The following is a 22,837-nucleotide window of genomic DNA, read 5'->3' on the forward strand; positions in this document are numbered from 1 at the left end:
TCCACAGTCTGGGTTGCATGACATCAAAAAAATTTTCCAATATCAAAAACATGCACACCTACCAGCATGGCAAGAAACCAAAGCATTCTATGTATCAGACATTTCCTGGCCAGCCATGGTCTTGGGAGAGAATTGTTTCCTACAGTGACAAATTGCTGCTAAGAAGCTGAGCTTCAAAATGGAATTAATTTGTGAATGTGATTAGATAATTCAAATGCATTTTCTTTACTTTGTGACTTACAAAAAAATGAAGGCTGTTGGATTAACCAATTTTAATGAAAAAAATGTGCCTCCACATTTCAAACATCAGCCTGGTAGTATTCAGGTTTAAATTTCTCTTCCATCTTTTCTTAAGAAAAATTGACAAAACAGATGAACATAATTCATTGTGGAAGATATAAACAGAATTATTTTAATTAGGCTGAAAAATACTGAATACTGATCTAATCTGATCTGTCTTCCAAGTGTCCCTGAGTCAGGAGATTTAGTATGGTTCAATGTATCTGTAAAAGGAAGTTTTATGCTCAATATTTGCGGAGTCAATCCCTCTATAAATCATGTGAGGTATATTCTGACAAGATGAGAAATCTTTTGGTTAAGGTGAAGTGCTACACAAAATAAACCCTAGATTAATATCTGAGACTTATCAACTAATGTTCTGAGAATTCGTATTTTGAATTAATTAGTCATAAGGATGACTCCAGACAGATTAACTTCTCACCAATGTACTAGTGTCAAAATCCAAGCTTCTGTCTCTAGTGGGAAAAAAATTGCCTAATGGGACAAGATGCTGAATTATTAATAGTCCACTAAAAGCAATGCATTAGAAAACATCTGAAAACCACATCACTCACACAGCAAAGAAAACCACAAACACTTAGCTTGCTACCACTTACACAGATAAAACCAAGTCTTCACCTGGGTCATATTTTAATCTCAAAATCCTGTGCTGTTGCATATGACAAATGGGAAAAATAATGAAGTGAAATGTAAAGATAAATTAATATAAAAGGCATGCTGCTGAATAAAATAAAACAAAAATTTTCATGGAATAAATCAGACTAAATTATTTGACAATGAAAGGATACAAGAAATAAATATACACATTTATATTCCAAAATTTTCCATAGGATTCCATGAATTAGGTATTTAAATATTACAATTGCTCATAACTGTTGTCAGCCAGAATTTATAATTTTGTTTGTAGAAGTTTACAGAAAAACAAACTGTGAAGAATGAATAAAAAGTGATTCTCAGAAGGCAGTAAAGCCAGCTGCCTAATGTCAAAATAGATTTGACTTTTCCTAAAATTTAGCCCTTTTCATTTATCAGCCATGATTCAAAAACACAATCTTGCTTGTTAAAGCAGATCTGATTTTAAACTAAGTTCCTCTGGAATAAAGCAACAGTAATTATGAGCAAAATCATTTCCCCCTGATTTTCAGTCATACAAATATAACATCTTGAGCTTGGTCTTTAGGCTTCTAGAAAGGAAGGAACTGGAGTTATTTTTGTATTTTTTTAATGTGTGCGCTCATAATGGTATCATGGCACAGGATGTAATGTATGACATTATGAACCTCATGATTAAGACAAGTGAAACCACCACTTCCATGTAGTGGCAAGGAACAAGAACAAAAGTTGAAAGATTTAGATATTTGAGAGAGCAGTTAACATCCTTTTATTAAAAAAAAAAATTTAAAAAAAAAAAGTAGAAAAGCTTTATTAACAAATTGCTATCAGCTTCTTGAGCTACTGTCCTGGGTTAATCACAGCCTGCTGGTATGGCTTCAGAAAAAAATTAACCAAGGGAGCAGTAAGGCTATCATCAATAACCCACTTTAATTTAAAAGACTAGCAGGAAGAGCTCACTGAGTGCCACTGCAGTGCCAGGATTTTTCTAACCAAGTCTGATTTCCACTGGTGAGAGTTTCAACAGTGTGAGCATCAGCACTGCAGTCACTCACTTAGTCAGAAGGGCCACAAACACATGAACAAAGAAAAAATCTGAAAGAAAATGAAATTTCAACTTAGCTAACACAGAGATTCATTTAAGCTGTCAGTACAAGGGTATTTTCTTTTTATTGTGGATCCATTGATGTTTAAAATCAAGCAATTTAAACACGACTGAACTGATCAACTGATAGCCCTGGGCTCTTAGACAAAAAAAAAAAAAGTAGGCAAGAAGCTGATTTTTCTCAACATGTAACTGCTACATTTTGTTTAAAAAAAAAAAAAAAGAAAAAAGAAAAAAGGTAACATTACAAAGAAAACCTTTAGAAGGAATGCAAGTCTAACAAAAACAGAAAAAAAAAGTATTAGAAGTCACAAGAGACTTGAGATAATTTTTTTTTCCTAAAACTAATCACATTCTGTTGCTGGTCTTTTGCATTCAGAATATGATAGTCACATTTCCAAAAAAATTAGGAAAATGAGAATACTTGCATTGCTCCATGGAAACTCTGTTGACTGAGGAAGTACTAGTAGTTGCCCTGATAACTAAATATATACATTCTTCTAGCATCTTTCTTTCATTATTATTTTATTGGTGAGCAACAACTTATTTTTAGCAATATCAGCTCCCCACACTCTCAATAAATATATCTTTCATTCCATCACCTGGCTGATAAATCTGTACTGTTTAACTGAACATGGTTGTAGATGTAACATTCCTACTGATAAAACAGCACCAAAACAAATTATAAAATATGCAGGTAGAATAGGTCTTTGTATCAGCATTTTTGTCAACTGGAAGGCACAATATTTATCTCAGTTTTCACCCATCTTACATGATTTCTAATATTTTCTCTCCTCTTCAGACTCATCTTTCATAGATAAGCTAGCTGCATGATTAAAGTTGAAATTGAAAGGAATCTGAAAATCACCCAAGGATTTATTTCTCTAAATATGAGTCTTGACATAGTTGATTCAAATACAGAAATATTACACTGAACCACTGAACATCTCTTGAATTTTATTCCCCTATGTAACACAATGTACACTATTATGAAGTTAATCTCAGTCACTTTGAATACATTATTATACTGCAGCCTCTCTTATTCAGTATCAAGGCATCCAAGAAGTGAAAAAACTGTTGTTTCCTGTGTCATTAAGAGTTTCTAATTATTTCCAACTCTACTTGTGTATAAAACCTTTTAGTTTTCCATTCATTTTCAGTCTCAGAACTGTTGCCCTATTGGAATTTAAAAATATCTAAATATTACAGCTTTAGAAAACAACCTCTGATTTTGGTTGCACCACAGTTATACCCACAGACTACTGGGGTTAATTCTCTGCTTCTTCATATTTTGCATTCTTTACTCATATGCATAATAAACATGTCAGTTTGAATTGTATTTTTCACTGATCTAATGCTCACAGAGGAAAATGAAATTGGACTCTAGAGACTAGCAATTTCAATCAGTAAAATGTGAATATTAGTATCTTTCTATAATAGGTAAGAATTAAAATTCAGAAACGTTACTTTGAAATCCCAGAAAGTGCTATAAAATTTAAATGTGCACTCAGAATAGGAGAAACAATATAAACTTGCAGTCTGACATTCAATACAAAATTACTTTATGGCCTATGCTCTCCAGTTATTTTTCTTTTATTTCTAAGCCTTTTTGATGGCTCCAAATAGGTTGATGAAAGTCAATGTGTTAATGTGTTTACCCAAACTGCTGGGCATGAATCACACCAAACTCATTATTTCCTGTTGACACCTTAGCTTTCTCTTCCATTTGTCATTCACACTCAGGATGACTATTTTCCACTTATTACAATAATTATTATATAGACAACACTCATGATTCTTAAAACTGGATATGTTACTCATCTAGTAGAAATTATATAATGAACCCTACTATGCCTCATGGCTGCTATACTACTATAAAATTACATTTATTAAAGTATGGCCAGAGCAAATCAACCTTGTATTTGAGGTGCACTTGGAATTTTTTTGGCAGCTATACACACCACCACTGTCTTCAGATTTAGATGTGTACTGGCCCATGATTCCATAGATCACCCTTCAGTCTGAACTATGCTAGAGCAACAAGTGATCTGCTTGTATTTGTGTGACATAACTGAAGTTCTGGTAAGACAAATGAAGCTTAGATTTACTCTTTATGAAAAAAATATAAATTATAAGTTTATAGTTCTTTCACCATTAGTATATACTCAAAAATTAGTTTACATTCCAGTTGCAGACAGATGATCAGTTTTTTCATGCTGAACAAAATGTTGTGCTGCATTGCAATTATTCAGTGTTTTAGAAAAGGAAGTGTGGTTTTTTGCAGCATAGTATTCACTGAAGCTACAGAGAAGAGTGTATTTACTTTGTTTTCAGTAATATCATATAAAATATTATAATGATTTTTGCCACAGAAACGAGTTTCCTGTAAAATGCTCTAATTGACTTGAAAATCTTAAATATTTCGTTTTTAGGCTGTGTTAAAAAAGTACAACAAACCTCTCTACTTTTAAAATAAGTTTACTATGAGTTCAGATTTTTATAAATTATGTAATAATATATAGTAGAATGAAAAAGTCTGTTAATTCCAAGTCACCCTAAGATTCACCTAAAGGTCAGTGAACAACAAGGCCGCAGAAATTTATCTTTGCTGTCTCCTTCATTAATGGCAAATAGCTAAAACCATTATTTTCCTGGGAGTTTATAGCCAGATATGAATTTAGACTAGTATATTCCTGCCTGCATTATATATTTGTATTGTGGATTGCAAATTCAGGGAGGTTTATTTAAATTTCCATTTTTGAGGAATAATTTATTCTTTACACAAATGCAGTTCTGTTACTCTTCTCCCAGTTACATCTGTGAACTGAGTGATATTTGGGTTTGAAATTTTCCTTTGCAGAGGCAATAATCAAGTCATGAGATGCAAACAAACAGTCTTGTGGATGTTATAGTTAATGCCTAAAAAATCATTCTCTCTTTATTAGTTACTTTATATTCTGTCTAAGAATATAAATTACGACAGTAAACATGTCAAACAAAGTCTATATAAAACACAGTTCTATCCTCATCATGAGACTTCTCTCAAAGATTTTCAACAGTATTGGGAGTCTGGGGTCACTTGGTTTGTGCTGCCTACAGAAAAGGTGATTGAGGGGAGACCCAGCCATGGTCTACAGCTCCTTCGCGAGGGGAAGTGGAGGGGCAGGTACTGATCTCTCTGGTGACCACTGATAGCAAATGGCACGAGGCTCTGTCAGAGGAGCTAGGCTGGATGTTAGGAAAAGGAACAGGCGTCCCATGTAAGGGGTTACAGCAGCAAGATTGCCAGGAGCACTTGGACAAGGCTCTGAGGCACTTGGTGTGAGGCTTTGGACTGCCCTGGGCAGGGACAGGCATATCTTGATCATCCTTCTGGGTCCTTCCAGCTCAGGATGTTCAGTGATTATATTCTATGATTCCATAAATGAAATATGAGGGGGAATTTAAGCATGTGGAACTTCCAGAAGAATTTTGCTGGAAGAAAAGAGTGATTCATGGCACAGAGGTTAGCATGTCATCAAGATCCTAACTCATTAAAATGTGGCTTCACAGGAGACTTTGCTCAGGTAAGGAAAAGCAGCTTTAAAAAGACGAGGCAGAACCAAACTTTAGCAAAGCAGTGACAAAATCAAAGTGCAGCCTGAAACTATAAAAAGACTGGCAGGAAGATAAAGAACAGGGCAAAGACCCCGAGATAAGGAGGAAAGGACAAAGAGTAACCCAGAAACATTTTCCAGTGTCTCACAGGGGTATGAGGTAGAGAAACAAAAGATACTATCAGCTTCTGAAATCGTGCAAAAGGCACATTTCTGAGACTATCACACATCTGTCAACTTACAAACCCAGAGGGTGAGAAGTAGACTCTGCAGTTGGCATCTCTTGCTCTTTGGATATATCACTTGCATCTACAGGTCCTGGTGCTTGGGAGAGAATGGGTATATTTGAAAAGTACAACAGAAAAAGAAGTAATGCCAAAGAAAAGTTGCTCTTAAATGAGGACCCCCAACATACTGAGTCTCTGCTGGCTTCCTGAAGAGGGTCTCCTCACACAGATCTGGGGATCTAACCCTCGCTCAGTGAATTCCAGGCTGGTCTCCAGCAATGTCACCACTTAGAGACTACAGAGGCCAATTCAGAAAATAATGGAATTAGTAGGATAATAATTGATTTAAATACTGAAAGTGTGCTAGGAATGAGCAAAGGCCATGGTCATGCATGGCATGCCAATGCTGCTTAAGGTCATATAGAAACAAGAACAGAAAGTTTTTGTGACTCACAGTAAGCAGACACCACTGTTCAAGCAAAAAGTCAAGTCTTAATGAGAATGGCTGAAGACCTTAAAATGCCAGTCTGTCACATGGAATAGAGTGAGGTCTTTACTTGATGTGTTCTAATAGGAGTCACTCTGTTGATAACCATCTTCTGTACCCTGGGAGTAATTTTACATTTCTGACACTGTGTGATTATTCAAATATAAAATAGAATTTACCCAGTATTATCTCTTTTGTGAGAGTCATGTAACCTGAAAGCTAAAGAAAGTGAATACAAATTTCTGACCAAAGCTATGCAGTTCTCAACTCCTGTATGTATCTACTTTTCTTATAATGCATATAATTCTCCTTTTAAGAAAAGTTTTTTGGAAATTATGCTCTTTATAATACAAGATAAGGTAAATCCATGATAATATCTCTGAATCAAATTATTTGTGTTCTAAATCAAATTGAGCTAAATTTTTCTGTCATTTCTGTCACTTCATTTAAATGAATATGTTCTATGTTTCTCTTGTAGAATCTAAATGTATGTTTGCAAATTCCTGACACATACATGTCCATAGTCACTATTGGCTGGTTTCAACAGACCACAAATAAAACCACAAGGGAACCACAAGTGAAAACACATTAAATTATCTTTTTTTATTCTTCATCTAATTTTGAACAGATTCAGAACAATAAAGAAAGGAGCATGGAAAGCAGTATGTATGCCTGCAGGGAGCCACTGTCATGCACATGCATACAACTGCTTTGGTTTTACCTTCTTTTGGGCTTAGAGTCAATGTACCAATTTTTGGCTGTACAAAGGTATGTTTTGCCTCAGTAGCTGTCTAGGAATTTTGAGTAGTTAATGAATGAAGAGAGGCAGATTCCTCTTAGGATGGCTCATCTCAACTGGCACCTGTTTAGAGTGAGATGAATCACATCTCTACAGTTTCCATAGAAAAAGAGCCCATAATACAAGGTGAGGTAAGATATTTACTTTTCAGACACCTAAAAATATGTGTATTGATTCCCTCCTTTGTCATCTAAAGTGATAAATCTGTACTAGAAAATGAAAATGACAATTTTTTTTTTTCTGCTTAGCAAACTGACAGTTGTACCTTATCAACGAGAAGAAGGAACTGAGAGAGAGTGAACCTCAGGTGAAGGGAATTAATGGGGCACCATCAGAGACTGAGATGTTAGCTCTGCTTCTGCTTCAGCCAGCCAGGTGAGCAGCACAAGCATCTTAGTCTCTTTGTGCCCCAGTTTATTTATGTGTTAAAAGGCACAGATAATGTTATGATACGTTAAATGATAATGTTATTGTGCATTAACTTTGAGATGTCCAAGTGACAGGTGCTATTAGTAAAGCTAAGTGCATCAGAAATCTTACTAACAGTAGAGTTGTAGGAGGTAGTACTTGTGAAGCAATAAGGGCTGGGTATTAGCTCTTCAACTTCTGTATCCCTATAACTCATTCATAAAGGAATTTAGTGATAAATGTTAGAATTATCCAACTTTAAGAAGTACGGGTTCCATATGTGCTAGAAAAATGAGAGACACTAATAATTACCTGTTAGAACTATAATTTTAATAGAAAGTTGAAAAACTGCAGGAATTCATTTTTCAATAATTACTTGCTCTTCCAAGTTCAATGATAAATGTAGGCACAAAGCTCATTTTTAGGAACATCTGATTAACAAAATTAATGTCCAATTTTGGTGCTGGATTCAGAACAAAAAAGTTCCCTCATGATGCTAAGGCTGCTTGGCTCAGCCAAGACTGGAGATCCCAGAGTAACCTTTCCTGGGAGCTCAAGCATTGTCATGCACAATCTGAGTTAGAAACTAAGAATCAAAAAAAATCTGATTTGGTAAAATGTGGTTTGTGAGCGGATTTTATGAGTAGAGAGATCTACCCAATCTACGTATGAAAATTTGTGCATGGTCATATTTAAGAGTGCAGTTCAGCTGGCTGTACTGGTTTTGATAGGATGGCATGATCTTGTCCAGCCTCACTGCAGAGGAGTGAGAGAGAGGCTGTGTGGGGTGTAGGGAGGGTAAAACCCCACTTATAGAACTGCAACACAAATTAGAGAAAGGAAAATGAATCCCTGCAATGACTATCATACATCTCAGGGAGAATGGTCCATGATGCACAACTAAAATTGTTTAAAAATAATAATATAAAATAATTAAATTTAATTTCAAATTAAATAATTTAAATTAATTATTATTTTTCTCACTACCTTAAAATGTAATTCTGTTAGTGTTTACACATCTTCAACATACTTGTTACTGTCAGCTAAATTTTTTAAATTAACATCTCTTTATATAAATTTGATCAAAGAAGTAACATTATTCTTTCAAATAGGTTCATTGTAATACATGTAGAATTCATGCATGATGGATAAGCATTGCAAATAAATGATGCAGGATTACACCTATAGTATTGTCATTCTCTGTAGGGTTCTTTAAAAGAAATTTGAATGCACAATTACTGAAACTATTCTGTACATGCAAGATCAGATGGTGATTACCTGGCAGCTATATATCTAATCAACTTTTATGAATACTCACATGCATACTGATTAGCAGCAGCTGCTATTTCTCCTCATTATCTACACTAAAACAAATGATCTCTTACCAGCCAGTCCCTGGGTATTTATGTGTTTCTTACAATCACAATTAATGCACTGAATTCACTGTGTAAGCACCCGAAGACATGCAAAACAAACTTATGATACCACATTCCTTGGCTGATAGCTATAGTTGTAGAAATTAAATTTGTGCCACTCCAGGGAAAGCAGTTTCCTTATGGGAGAAGGCACTGTTACCCCAAGCACAACAAACTCAAGGATGCCCAGGAATCCTGGGTTTGCAGCTGATGATATCTGAAAGCAGGACAGGGCTGGTAGTTCAGGGCTCACTTTCTGCCTTCTGGAAAGATGTGTCCCCAGCCCAATGCTCTGTGACATTGGTGGGGTGCAGGTACTTGTCCCACTGCTCCTGCTACTGCACAGCAACCAGAAACTGCTGCCCAAGCAGGCAGCCCCTTGTCCTGTAACAGCAGCAATAAGCCTGTCTACTGTGTTGCTTTCACAGTCTCCACTTAGTAATTAGCCCTAAGATAAACTCTGCCCCTATTTCTTCAAACTTGTGTGTATTAACTGAACTGTTACCAAATTCACAGCACAGCATCCTCACATTGACTCCACTGGATAGTGCAGCAGCTCATTCTCCTTCAAATATAGGCCCAAATGAGATATCAAGAATAATTTTTTAAATAGCCAAATATAAATGTTAAATTGACATTTCATCTGTAGACTCAAGCACAAATGGATATTATGGGTCAACAAGGACAAAGGAGTTTGATCACTTCACTGCTTAATATTTTAAGGATTCTTTTATTTCACCACAGCTATCAAACCTGTTAAAGTCTTTTTCCCAGGTGTCAAATATTAAAATTATTAGTGCCAAACAGTATACAAGAGTAAAACAATCCTCTCTGGTAGGTTTGGTTTTTTTTTTGTTTTTTTTTTTGCATCAAACCACTAAATATTCTTTCCCAGGTAAAAGGAGGAAAAGTAGCTGCTGTATTTAAGGGAATAAAAATTGCATATTTTCTTTATTCTACAGAAAAAATAAGTAAAAGGAGCCTCCACTGAAAGCTGAGCAACTGCATATGTGAAATACTGGGAATCAGTTATGCAACCATAGATAAAAATAAGGCAAAAATATATGCAAGTAAAAAATGCCAACTGAAACAGCAGATCACCCAAACACACTGGAGACAATAAAAGAATGAGTCACAAATGATATAGTATCCTTTAGAGATGAAAGTCTTTGAGCAATTCCTCTTTGGTGAAAAGTATCCAAGGAAGTGCTAAATTGCCTATGAACTCATCCCATTTCAAAGGTATTTCTTTATCTTCACCAAAACTAATAAATACTTTCTCTAAAAGTAACAAAACAGATTTATCTAATTTTATTTTTTAAGAGATGAAAATAAATACTGTATTGAATTATTGAATCATAATATCATAGAGTGGTTTGGATTGGAAGGGACCTTTAAGATAACCTAGCTCCCAACCCCCTGCCACCTGCAGGGACACTTTCCACTAGGCAAGGTTGCTCAAAGCCCCATAGAAACTGACTTGGATGCATATACAATGAATTTAAAAGATTATAATAAAAGTCCATCTCTTTTCCCCAGTTTATTCCAGTGAATAGAAGCAATAGAAATACAATTTCTGATTTTTTCATTCTTTGTCCTTTTCTTGGAGGACTCCTAATTGTACTCTCTCTCTTCACAGGCAAACAGAAATAACCAAATCCATAATGAATCCTGAAAATCCATAAATGTAAATTGTAGATGGAAAATTGGTTTCATTTAGAGATGCATCTTTTCAAAGCATGTAGTTTCAAAAATTGGAATTCATCAAACTGACCATGAATTTACTTTTACTACTGAATTCTGTGGCAGTTGAGAACAAAGTATGATGTTTAAATTGCAATTCTAACACTAATGCTCATGATCCAGCTAAGGATGGTGCTAGTGGAGGAAATATTGCATCTTGCAACATATATAAACATAATACATCCATACAGATATCACAGATAGATATGTTTAATTTATGATATCTGGGGCTCATCTGATCAAAGAGATATGCTCTTATGTTTTCTTACCTGTTTTGCTTCCTGAAGTACATGACATGCAAATGGATCATCACTAATAGCTTTTCCAGGAATAACAATTGTTTGCAGCATTACTCATTATGGCAATCATTGTAATAGTCTATAGCTCAACTCCTTTTGGCTAATATACTCTGCAAGTGTATACATGCTGATATAAACCCCTTGGGCTAAATATTTTGTTGGCATGGCCATGATTTATACTTAAAGAGGTAGCTATGTCCATGCAGCTGTAGCAGTAAACTTGCTTTAGGATGGTCTAGAATAATTTATGTGACTGACAGAATAGCTTGTTAAATTTCACCAATAAACAGATCAGAACACTTAGGTGCAGTGATTTAATTTTATGTGTTGCTATATTGCTGCAATTGAGGAAGGTGTGAGATGACCCCATAAATTTAAACCAGCAAATACAGAAATCTTTGTATTACCCATGGGGCTTATTAAGTCTTCACCTTTAAACAATGCATATTGCATCCAAAGATAAGTGATTAAGGATACTGGATGAGAAATTCTTTATATGAAGCATTAACAAATATAGGAAGATCCCTTTTTAGAAGCTGTGCAAAAGCATTCCTGTAAAATACATTCGGAATTCAGGAGCTGGTGGTTGTCCATTAGGTGGCACCAAATTTTTCCATATCTATGGAAAATGTAGGCAACAGAGAAGTGTTTATCTGCTGTAGCTGTCAGGTGCTCTCCTAGCTTGTCCCCATTCAGGGACAGAACCTCTGAGGCAGCACTGCAGCCCATCCATGTGCACCACTGAAGGGTATTCATCCAGACAGAGCAGTGTGTGCTTCCTGCTCATCTGCTGTAAAGCTTTTGTCATATCTACCAGTCTGCCTGCATCATACTCATCAAGGATCACTGTCATGCTTGAGGTTATTTTCAGTTCCTTCTTTGGATCTTCACTCCTTCCAAAACAGTGGGAAATGTTTTTCTTGTCTCATGCACTCTACAGTTATTTAATCAGAAGAAAGCCCTGCTTTGCAACTAATCAGTCAGCTTCTACTGTGTGAATTGCAGACTATTGCTATCACTGAGATAGGCTGATACTTCTAAGAATACTACAGTCATCTGCAAATAAGATGATGAAAGATTTGTCTTTCCTTTTGCACTGTCTAAGAATAAAAGTGTTTTTACTTCCCCGCTAGCACCAGTCATGAAAGTACTTTCCTAGAATTTTGATTCCTTTTATCCTTTCTTTCACATACTCAGGAACTCTCAGTTCTTTCTATTCAGTTACTTCAGATCCATCTGAAAAGTATAATCAGTTAATGTAATACATAACTGCTTTAGTTAGACATAAGTCAATGCTTATTTCTACTTAGCTGTTCCAAAGCTGTCTGTATGAGCAGAAAATGCATGAATTACATGGATTGATTCCACTTCACCCACACTATGACAGAACTCATTTAGCAAGCACAGAGCTCACACCATGATGAGCATTGCCTGGAATGACTCATTTCCTTTTCCTGTCATCTTAAAGGTTAATTTCATGGGGTGCTGTTCAGCACATTATCTAGTAACTAAGAAATAATGAAACCTGTTCAATGGGGTGACTGGTCAGCACTTGCAAATGGCCCTGTCATTGCACATGGGCAGGTAAATGGATCTCATCTTCCCCATGAAAATAGATTCTGATATTGAACACATATCATGAATGTAAATGATGAACATGGGAGTTTGTTTTTCACCACATTGCTTTCCTGTTTTCACTTTTCCTTTCCTCTAAGCAGATCATCCTAATGCCCTTTTTTCCTCCTTCCTGCTCTTTTTCACCTTGTGCCTGCCATAAAGTGCAGCCTAACCTTCCTACACAGGCCTGTCCCATATTTATTGTGCATTTGTAGAGCAAGCTGATTGCACGTGAGCAGTACAGAAGTTCACAGGGTTAAAACAACTTGAGTGCTGCTGTGCAATACAGCAGCTGTTAGCAGTCTTCTGGCTTTGATGAGAAGTTCTCAGAAAGAGTTGCCTCTGAAAGTTGAACCCTTTAAAACATAGAACAGAGCTTGTGGGCAGTACCAAATCTAACCCTGCTTGTCTGAGTATCTTAAAGACTGATCCAGACATGCTTCCTCCTGACATGAGCTGTTTTGGAATGGGGAGGAAGCAGAAAGTTAGCACATGAGCCAGAAGAGATTCCAAGTCTTTTCTGTGTGTCTTTAATTTGAGTTTCTTTTAGTACATGTGCATCACTGTGTCTCTTCTCTGTCCTTACTGGATTCTTAGCAATAAATTTATGAAAAGCAAAGAAAAACAAATCAAGCCAAGAGAAAATCCTTAAGGAGCCACTCTAGTATATGCACTACTACAGGATGATTGTTCTTTATCATCAAATGGTCTGCATTGTCTTTAAGACCTTATAGATTTTTTTAAGATTAAATACTTCTTGGTTAATAACATGCCCTTTTGGTTTGGCTGCAATAAGACTCCAGGAAAAGGTCCCTTACAGTCAAAATTCATAGGTATATGCATAATATTACATAGCTAACTGGATCTTCAGTGGAATTCTTGGCATTCAGACATAGAGCTGTAGCTTCATTATTCTGTATCTTTGTACAAACTTCACTAAAATTGCAAATAACATTTTTCTTTACTTCTGTAGTATCAGAAGGCAGACAATTTTCTCCCATCTTTTCCATGTGAAGTCTTACTATTACTCAAAAAATCCAATTTAAGATCTGAATGAAAGTATAGAGTTCTGCACATTTTATTTTGGCCGACATCCAAAGAGAAGAAAGACTAGCATGTTAAAAACATAGGAATAAGGTAATTACTAGACATAAAAAGTTTGTGACATGGCAACACATTAATGAACAATCCCTTTTGTTAAAGTCAATGTAATACAAAAACAGAAAAATCAGTTGGAATGAGCTTCACAGTGCTATGACTGGAGCATTTCATGGTTTCATTGGAAATTACTCTTAAGAAAACTCCTGTTTCGTAACTACATGGTTTGGCAATAATGCCAGGGGAAAATGAGATCAAGAAAAAGTAAATGTGTTGCACTTCTGCATTCTATTAAGACAAAAAAAGTACAGTTGTCCCAGAAAGTACCTGAATTAGCAACTAAACACCAACTTTTTTAAAAATGGAATTCAATAGTAATTTCAGACACAGGTCTCAGAAGCAGAAGTATCTGAGCAACTCAACATATCTGTGTTGGGGAAGGCCCAAAACTGAGGTTTCTTTTTCTCTTGGCAGGTACTAAACCACTGCATTTTCACATAAAAGCAGTCAGGATCAGATGAACCACATATATGATGACTTGGAAATATTCTACATGTTTCAAATGCAGTGTGAACCACTCCACAGATGCTGTGTCCTTCCAGAGACCTCAGCAGAGCTCAGACCCTGGAGAACAGAGCTGCTACCTGCCCATGCCTGCCAGACACCAAGGCTGGCCACCTGAAATCTCTTTGCCTTCAGGTGTTTTACATTTTATATTCTAGTTTGATTCTGTGAAAGAAAATTTCAGTACTTGCTGACCTAAAAATGCTCATTCTACCAAATATCATTCATTAAATCTGTTCTCCACTATGCAGAAATAGCTATACTATAAGATTATTGTCATCTTACTGAATTGAATGTAATTGTCTGCAAAAGCTTGCATTTGCTATTCAATTAGATGCCCCACAACCACTCAAATAATGACTAATTCTGTTTTTCCAGAAGTTATAATATTTAAGAACCTAAAAAAAAACAGTTTGAAAAGTTGGCTAGAACATAATAATGTATCTATAAGGTAATTTCATAAGTTTTCAAATTGACCATGAAATCCAAAGATATTAATAGAAGTCCACTTGTTGCTGGATTTAGAGAGATATGAAACAGTTCTATATCTATTTTGTATCTGAATGGCTCCATTACAATCAAGGAGAAATAATACAGATCCTAATGAGTTTTGGTTTAAATACTGTAGGGTCTGTATAGAAAAAAAATCCACAAAACATCTTCCTAATTTTCAAGCAATATTCCAGGCAACAATATTTTTTTCTATTAGGAACAGTTCAAATAGGTCTTTTATCAGTTACTTTTACCAAGGTTTAAAGGAATCCCCAAAATTTTTAACTTTTTAACAATTTTTTTTTTCCAAAAATATATTTATTTTGTTGGAATGTGGAGCAGAAATAAAAATTTAAAACTCAATTTCTGCTTGATGAGATATTTTCAAGCTTTAGTCAATAATAAATTAGATAATTTCCAATGCAAAATCTTCAACTTCAGTTGAATTTCAAGTTGCATTTTTAGAGTACAAGTACAGTTAATGTAGCTTTTTTCAGATTTTCATACAGAAAAGTGGAGTCATATTTACCTAATTTTACATGGTTATCCTCAAACATCAGAATTATAAACCTGGATAAAGACTAGTCATTTTTAATCAACATTTTTTTCTGTTTAATGTCAAATTATACAATCACCTGTTTACTTCTTCTTGGAGAAACCTTAATATTTCCATACCAGATTTTCCCAGTCATACCTTATGTATGACCTAATTAGTTATTTTTAAATAGAACTTGCTTCAAGAAACTTGAAATAAAGTCTTTATGCAATTTTTGAGAGTGCTCATAGTGTTTTTCTTTCCTTAAGATGACAACTAAAGCTTTTTCTGTATTAATTTACATATTTCTATTTTTTAATGTATTATATTGCAAAACTAATAGCATAAAATTATTGTTTTGTTCTTTGAGTTCCTTTACCCTTTCAATTGAATAAGAAAATCAAGGTGTCAGATCAGATTAGGTCAGAGCAAAGTATAATGCAGTTCAACATCTCCTCTGAACACAGCCGATGACAGATGCTTCAGAAGATGTTTAGAAAACCTTGGGAAACTGGAATAATTTGATTACACAACTATATTTTTATCTAACTACCTCAAGAGATTAGTTGATTTAATTTAAGTAATTTAGGAAATATTTTGTTTATCTATTTCCTCTTCCTGTGTACCCAATACTTGGAGAAAAGAGAGGCTTTATCTAGGTGCCCATGTCACTTTTTAAACCACTGCAGTGAAGCTCTGTGAGAAACCAATGGTGTCTAAGCCATCTAAAAGACAGATAATGTTCTACTGTGAGAAAACCCTCTTCTATCAGTTCATCTTTCTTTAACAATAAATTATTAACCACTGCTCATAATGATTCTTATAGTCTTGGAAAAATTTCCACACACCAATCTAGAAAGTACATTGAAATAACAAGAGACTTAAGAAATCCTGCTTGCTGCAGTTCCCAGTTTCACAGGCAGCAAAATGTGCTGTGTGTAATCCTCTTTGCTGCTAAAAACTGTGGCTTGCAAACAATCCAGAGCCTGCCCCTGGGAGTCACTGACAGGGGATACCTGTTCACCTGAATTTCAGCAAAACAGAGAAAAAAGTGGGGACAATTCACCATGGGCCTGAATCTTTGCTCTGTTTTACATCAATATAGCATTCCAGAGTGGCCAGGCTGCCTAATATTCCTGGAGATCCAGATTTGAGGAATGGGCTTGAAGGTTAAAATTGCTACATGTAAACACAAAATGTTTTAATACACTTTTTGGAGCCCAGTGTCAGGAAAATATGTCCGTAAGGACATAGCTTTATTTAACTTGTACTTGAAGATGACCCTCACTTTGATTTCACTAGATTTTTTTTTTCACTACAATCACATCAAACTGCTAGTATGCAAGTTTGAGCCCACAGTAATCTGCACAATAGGAAATGGAATTTGAGTATTTTTAGCTTCCAGTTCACTGGGAAGTCACTATCAAACAACACAGTTCAGTGGTTATGCAAAAGGCTTTTTCACACTGCAGTAAGATCTTTTTCTGGAATGCCCGTGTATGTGAGCCCAAATAGATAATGTCCTTTAAAACTATCAGATGAAAATATCATGATTTTGTTTCATGAGATGTGGCCCAGCATGCCCAAGGTAAGCTGTAGCATCTGAATTTTAAGTTGTTAGTGAGACAGTTCACTTACAAGAAATACCTAAGCTCTCCACAGTGAAAAGAGACAGGAGGGTGCGTTTGATGACTGCCACTGGTGAGACAAATTAGCCTCAGTTTAGGCACTGAAGGATTTACATTTGTCTGGTTTCTTTGTAAATCTGCTGTACAGAAGCTCGTCCTTGAAAAAAGAAGACAAGAACCAAAGCAATACAGGCACATATCTTTGATGCTCCAGGCTGAATTTCAAGTCCCTCTCATCAGTCTCAGCAAGCAGCAATGCAAAGGGGGCAGGCACAGTGTTTGTGTCTCAGCTTGTGCTATAACATGATCTAGAGAATGTCTCTTACAATCCCAGACAGACTGCCTGTGTTTGGCTAAAGATGCAGATTTTTCCCTGAATGTCTTGGAAGCAGTAACTAAACCCATCTTCTCTCCAGCATTGCCCAAACCAGAAAAGTCACAGACTTTCTGCCACCTCTGCCAGTGTGCAATGGGAGTACTGACACTGGAAACACACCTGCATTTTCTGAGAAAAACACATCCACTTGATTTTAATATAGTATCTTAAAAATAGTGAAAGAAGGAATTAAACTCTTCTATGGAGACGAATGAGCCTTAAAAGTATTCACAGAGTCAGAATATAGCAGAAGAGAGTAAGTATTCAAGAGTAGGATGGAAAAACTGGGAGCACATGGATAGATGGTATCTGCCAATGTCAGAGGAAGAACCACAAAGCACCTGTGATGTGTGTGATCCCAGAGGATAGCAGAAAGATGCACAGTGCCAGCAGGAGCCAAGAAAGCTTTGTGGGCAGACAGATGACAATGCTACCTGCTGCTCTACCTGCTGTGCTCAGAGGAACAGGACTTCAGAAACATTCTCTGGAAGCATGGAGGGTTCTTTCCAAGAAGTACCTGGATATTCCGTTTAACAGCTGCTGTTCATCAAGGTCCTGAAGAATAACTGCTGCCAAAAGCTGTGCATCTGAAAATTACTAATTACATAGCTCCACATAAGTACTTTTAAATAACTAGTAGTTGTTGCATGTAGGTAATACCTTATAAAAGAAAGGCCTTCTAAAATCAGGCTTTCCTCTGCTGAATTACCAGCTAGCCTGTAAGTTCCCATGAAAAGCAATCAGAGGAATGAGAAGCAGTTAGCATAACAAACTACTCTTATAATTGTAAAGAAAAACAGTCTGCACCTGTAAAAAACAAGAAATCTGTCCTGTGGAAATCAGTGAACAAAATATATAAACTATCTAGGAATAGAGAGATTGGATGGACATGTAAAATGCCATTTACTAGCCAATGAAGTGATTGGCAAGAAAGTTATGAATCAATTAGAATTATACAAGGTGTCTTGAAAACTGTATAAAAATGGGCTGTAACATGAAAGATTGGCTTTTCTTCATGAAAAAAGTGAGTTCTGTCTGTTTACATTGGGACAAGTATTAGTTTCTAATATGATCTAAGTGGAGTGTATTGAAAACTGCTTATGACAACAATGAAATTTGCCAGTGATATTCCACAATTTGTGTTATAAACCACCTGACTAATGTTTTTCTGATGACCTTTGTGGTGGTTCTTCACTTCCTTAGCTCTGGAATATCTGGTGATTGTATTTGCCTCTTCCCTCTGATTGAAGCATACAGGTTATTTTTCTTGTTTCCATAAATCAGACTTATTTGTTTAAGACCCTCCTCCCCTCAGGGACGTTTTCATAAAAATATTTATTTGTTATTAAAAATCCAAATTCCTTGTGTAATTTGTCTAATATACCTTTTCTAGCAAAATTTATTTTCATCAATAAATTGTTCAAGTTATTTTCAGAGTTGTTGATCACAAAGAAGGTATAGTAGTTTAGGTGGTATATAACAAGATTAAATGCAGGAGTGAAAGAAACAGTAGCTGGTGTTATTCAAGGGGCCATATTTTTTACTGGTCATAATATGTTTACATTTAACGTTTCTTTCCCATAGCTTTACAAAATTTATAAGTATACCCTAAGTTTTTCCTTCTGCTTTAGATTAAGTAAAAAAAGATCAATGACTTCTTGATGCAAATTACTAACATTTCTTTTAAGTGCTGACTTTTGTAGCAGAAAAATTAAATATACAGCAATTACATTCTGGTCAAAAATATTACAAACTCGTTTTACCTGGTTTATCTCATTGAAACTGATATTTTAAGTATACAGGATGTTTTCTAATCAATTATCCTTATAAAACCCCAGTTATATCATTCTGACACCATAAGATTAAACTAAAACTCCTTAACTATATGTTCTATATTTTCTGAAGCAGGGAAAAGTGCTATTTTCTAAGTGTGTTTCAACCACTACAAAAGAGATTCAGTAAATAAAGTTGTGCAAAGTGTTCCAGTAACCAGCTCAGTAAATTTCCAAGTCAGTTGTTTCTACTATATAATTATTTATCTTTCCTTCTTTCTGTGTCACACAAGTACTGAAACAATTCTCATTCCTTCTCACCATCCTTATTTCTTTCTCATATCTTAGCAAAAGGCCAAAAAAACTCTCAGAATAACTCAACTCCTGCCATATTAAGAGTAGAGACCACTGTCAGTGGGACAGCATAGGGAACAGCTGAACCAGTGTGACAAAAATTTCTGCCTTTCTTTTTTTCATTCTAACAGATATTAGGTTAGTTCCAACATGTTAAGCAATACACTTTGGCAGAGTGTCCTTTCTACTAATTTCATTTCCTTTAAAAAATTAATTTAAAAAAAGTAAAGGCACTTTTTTATATATTGAATGTCCATTGCCATGCTTAACAAGTATAATCCTAAACCTTTTATTGTTATCTATGAAAAAGAAGTACAATGCAAAACAAAATACATGGATGTATTTTGGAGCACTACTATGTAACATAATATTTACAGCTGAAGTGGGGTATTTAGGGCTTTTTTTTTAGATTAAGTCCTTTCTAAAGAGCTTTAGGGCAAAGCTTACAACCAAGGAATGGCACTGCCTGTTATTTTGTGCACATTGTCTTTGATAAAGGCAGTATCTGCTGGGACAGAGAAACCTGAGCCTGTAGCCCAGAGGATATGTTAAGAGCAAGCTCTCTTCTCCTCTGACCCAGCAGAATAAGCATGGACAGCAAAATAAATCATGAAGGATAACACTTAGAGAACAGGGTAAAGTTAATATTTTTTTTTCCAATGCAGTAATAAATTAAAGCAGCCAAACTGCACAATGGAAGTGCAGGATGGAAAGATTATTACTGTTCATTTAAGACTGATCCACAGTTCTTTTGAGAATTTTTCCTTCCCTTCTTGTGTTACTTTTAATTTTGTTTCATCATTTTCCAGCTTCATTGTGCTATCTATTTTCTGGCAGAAGTGTAATTATCAGAGGGACACAAGAAGGGATTCTGGCTCTTCACTATCTTTGCTTTGTGGGGACTGGAAAATCTCTTTTCATTGTGTTGCCCCAACCAGTGTTTCCAGTTTTATCTGTCTAAACAGCAAGCAGTGCTCACTACAGTATTTTAAAACTCAGAAAGACTTGGTGCCTATTACACTTCCCACCAATAAATGACCAGCCAGTGACTGATAAAAGATCAGCCAGAGTTGCACTTGTGCCCATTTATAAGAGGGAAGTGTCACAAGAGTAGAAAGCAGGATAGTGATTACTGCTTTTCTTCTGCTTTTCCAACTATTTAGGTGCCCATGACCATTCCAGTCACTCTGCATTTTCCAAGCAAGATGCAAAACACGTTGAGAAATGGTTGAGATAGCTTTGATAAGATGGACAGCCATTATACCTGTACTGCCTTTGCAAAACACCTGAAACAGTCTGGCCTTGTTTTTCAGCCCTTGGTGCTATTCAAAGTAGCCCAAAAATGTATCACACAACTTGTAGAAAAACTGTTAAAATTTTCTTTATAATCATTTCATGGACTGGTCAGTAATCCAGTTGCATCCCATTGTCCATCTGAGAGGACTTGAAAGAAATTATGTGTTTTCAATGCCAGTAAATAACATACTTTAAGATGACAAGGACTTAAAAACTTTAAAAGCTATAATTGAAAATTTATGATCTGAAAACATATGAAGGGACATATTCCTAGGGCATGGCTGAAGTGAAACAGATTTTGGAAGCCACCTAGTTGGCACCTTTAACTGGAGGAAGGAGAAAACTGCCTGCATTTAAAGATGTTATTGCCCAGAACTCAAGAAAATCTTTAAAGATTATACAATTATCCTAATATTCCAATAGCCTTTACAATATTGATTATGGCCAGATTAATCTCATTTATACTAGACAGCCAAAGTACAGTTAATCATCTCTCCACATTGCCCATTTCCTCCTTAGTTTGTTCATTAGCCTTATTTACATTCTCCTCAGAGGAATAACTGTAGACAGTATAAATACTCTTTTTCTCCATGTAATGCAGTCTTTGTGCATGAGGGATTGCTTAAACACCATGAACATGTTGGCTGTCTTTCAGCTTTCGTTTGCAACCTTTCCCCAGATTCAAAATTGCTACCAAGGGCTCTCATATTTCTTAGTCTCTCATATTTAATTCTTGTTTCTGAGTGGTCAAATTATTGATATTTTGTAGTGGACTTACACCTAACAATGCAGCTGTTCTCTTTATCATCACATATAAGTCCTTATGCCTTTATCATAAATTTCCTTTTGATTAACTGCCTGTTCTGGAAATAATGAAGAGCTGTGCTAACCATACTGGACACATATAGATAAGATTCCACTGAACCCTGACTTTTTCTTCTCTGCCTTTGAAGAATCTCTCAGAAAACATTCTTCCATTAAGAAGCCTGATGTCTGAACTGAATTAGGGTCAGAAGCCAAAGTCCACACCATGGGTGGGAGCTGTAGAGCATTCTGGTTAAGGCAGGCTTCTGACAGGGCTTCTGGGTCTGCCTCCTCCTTCTGTGAACTGAAGGTGAGGAGCTAGGCTGCTCTCTGATGAAGAGTATCCAAATAGCTCTTTTCTCCTTTGCCCTATCATATTTTGCTTTGGGTGGAAATCATTTCCCACTGGTCTAGATGAGGCCCTCTTTTGCCAGTAACAACACGTTGTTTGGCACACCCTGTTCATCTCATACATCAGTTTGGTGTGGAAAGTTGCTTGGTGACAAGCAGTTAATATGTTCTCTCTACTGGCACCAGATTTGTGAGAAAGTGTTCCTGTTGACACTCTGGCTGTTTGTGGAAGAGGTCATAAGCTGTGCCATCCCATGAAAGTCCAAAGGAAGTCTCCAAGTCTCAATCTGAGGAATGATTCTAGTGTTACTTGACCCCATACTAGGGCATTAGAGAGAGTGACTTCTGTATCAAAAGTCTTCTTACTGAAGAAAATTGTGACAATTGAATGTATAAGAATATAAAATTTTATATATGAGGGGAAAAGAAACATGAATAAATAGAGATCAGAGGAAATAGGGAGACCTCAATTTCCTTTCCTGAAGGCATCTTAAAGTTCTGAGACTGCAGATTTCACAAGATGAAAGAGATCTCTGGCATTCCCAAAAACCCATTAATTGAAATTATCGGGCCATGTGGTCTGGGAAACTTTCAGTACAATTAAAGGCAATCAATGAATTTAGAAATCTGACCATCTCTTTCTAAGTAGGTGAATCAAAGTCTAAAAGGTACTGAGTGCATTTAAGAAGTTATTGTCAATATTTAGACTTTGATGCTGAGGACATTGGATGTGCTTTTACCTACTCTTGAAGGCAGGTGGCTCTGAGAGGATCTCACAGTCTTTCCATGAGCAATGTTTCCTGCATCCTGAGAAGAATAATTATTAATCTAGATCAAAAAAAGTGCTACATGATTGGACTGGAGAGGGGGGAACCATTAACTAAGATCACATCTAAGATGGAGCTCTATAACAGCAGTGAAGTTTCTCTGCTCAGACCTACCTAACAGCTTTAACAAGT

The 22,837-nt window shown here is 35.9% G+C and overlaps 1 protein-coding gene across 1 annotated transcript in view; it reads right to left on the minus strand.

The window, feature by feature from the left end:
• Window positions 1-22,837, minus strand: part of LOC306801488 (protein piccolo-like) — a 253,000-nt gene that overhangs the window by 26,233 nt on the left and 203,930 nt on the right. The window lies entirely within an intron of this gene.

This window comes from Erithacus rubecula (genome assembly GCF_903797595.1).
Source record: "Erithacus rubecula genome assembly, chromosome: 4".
NCBI lineage: Eukaryota > Metazoa > Chordata > Aves > Passeriformes > Muscicapidae > Erithacus > Erithacus rubecula.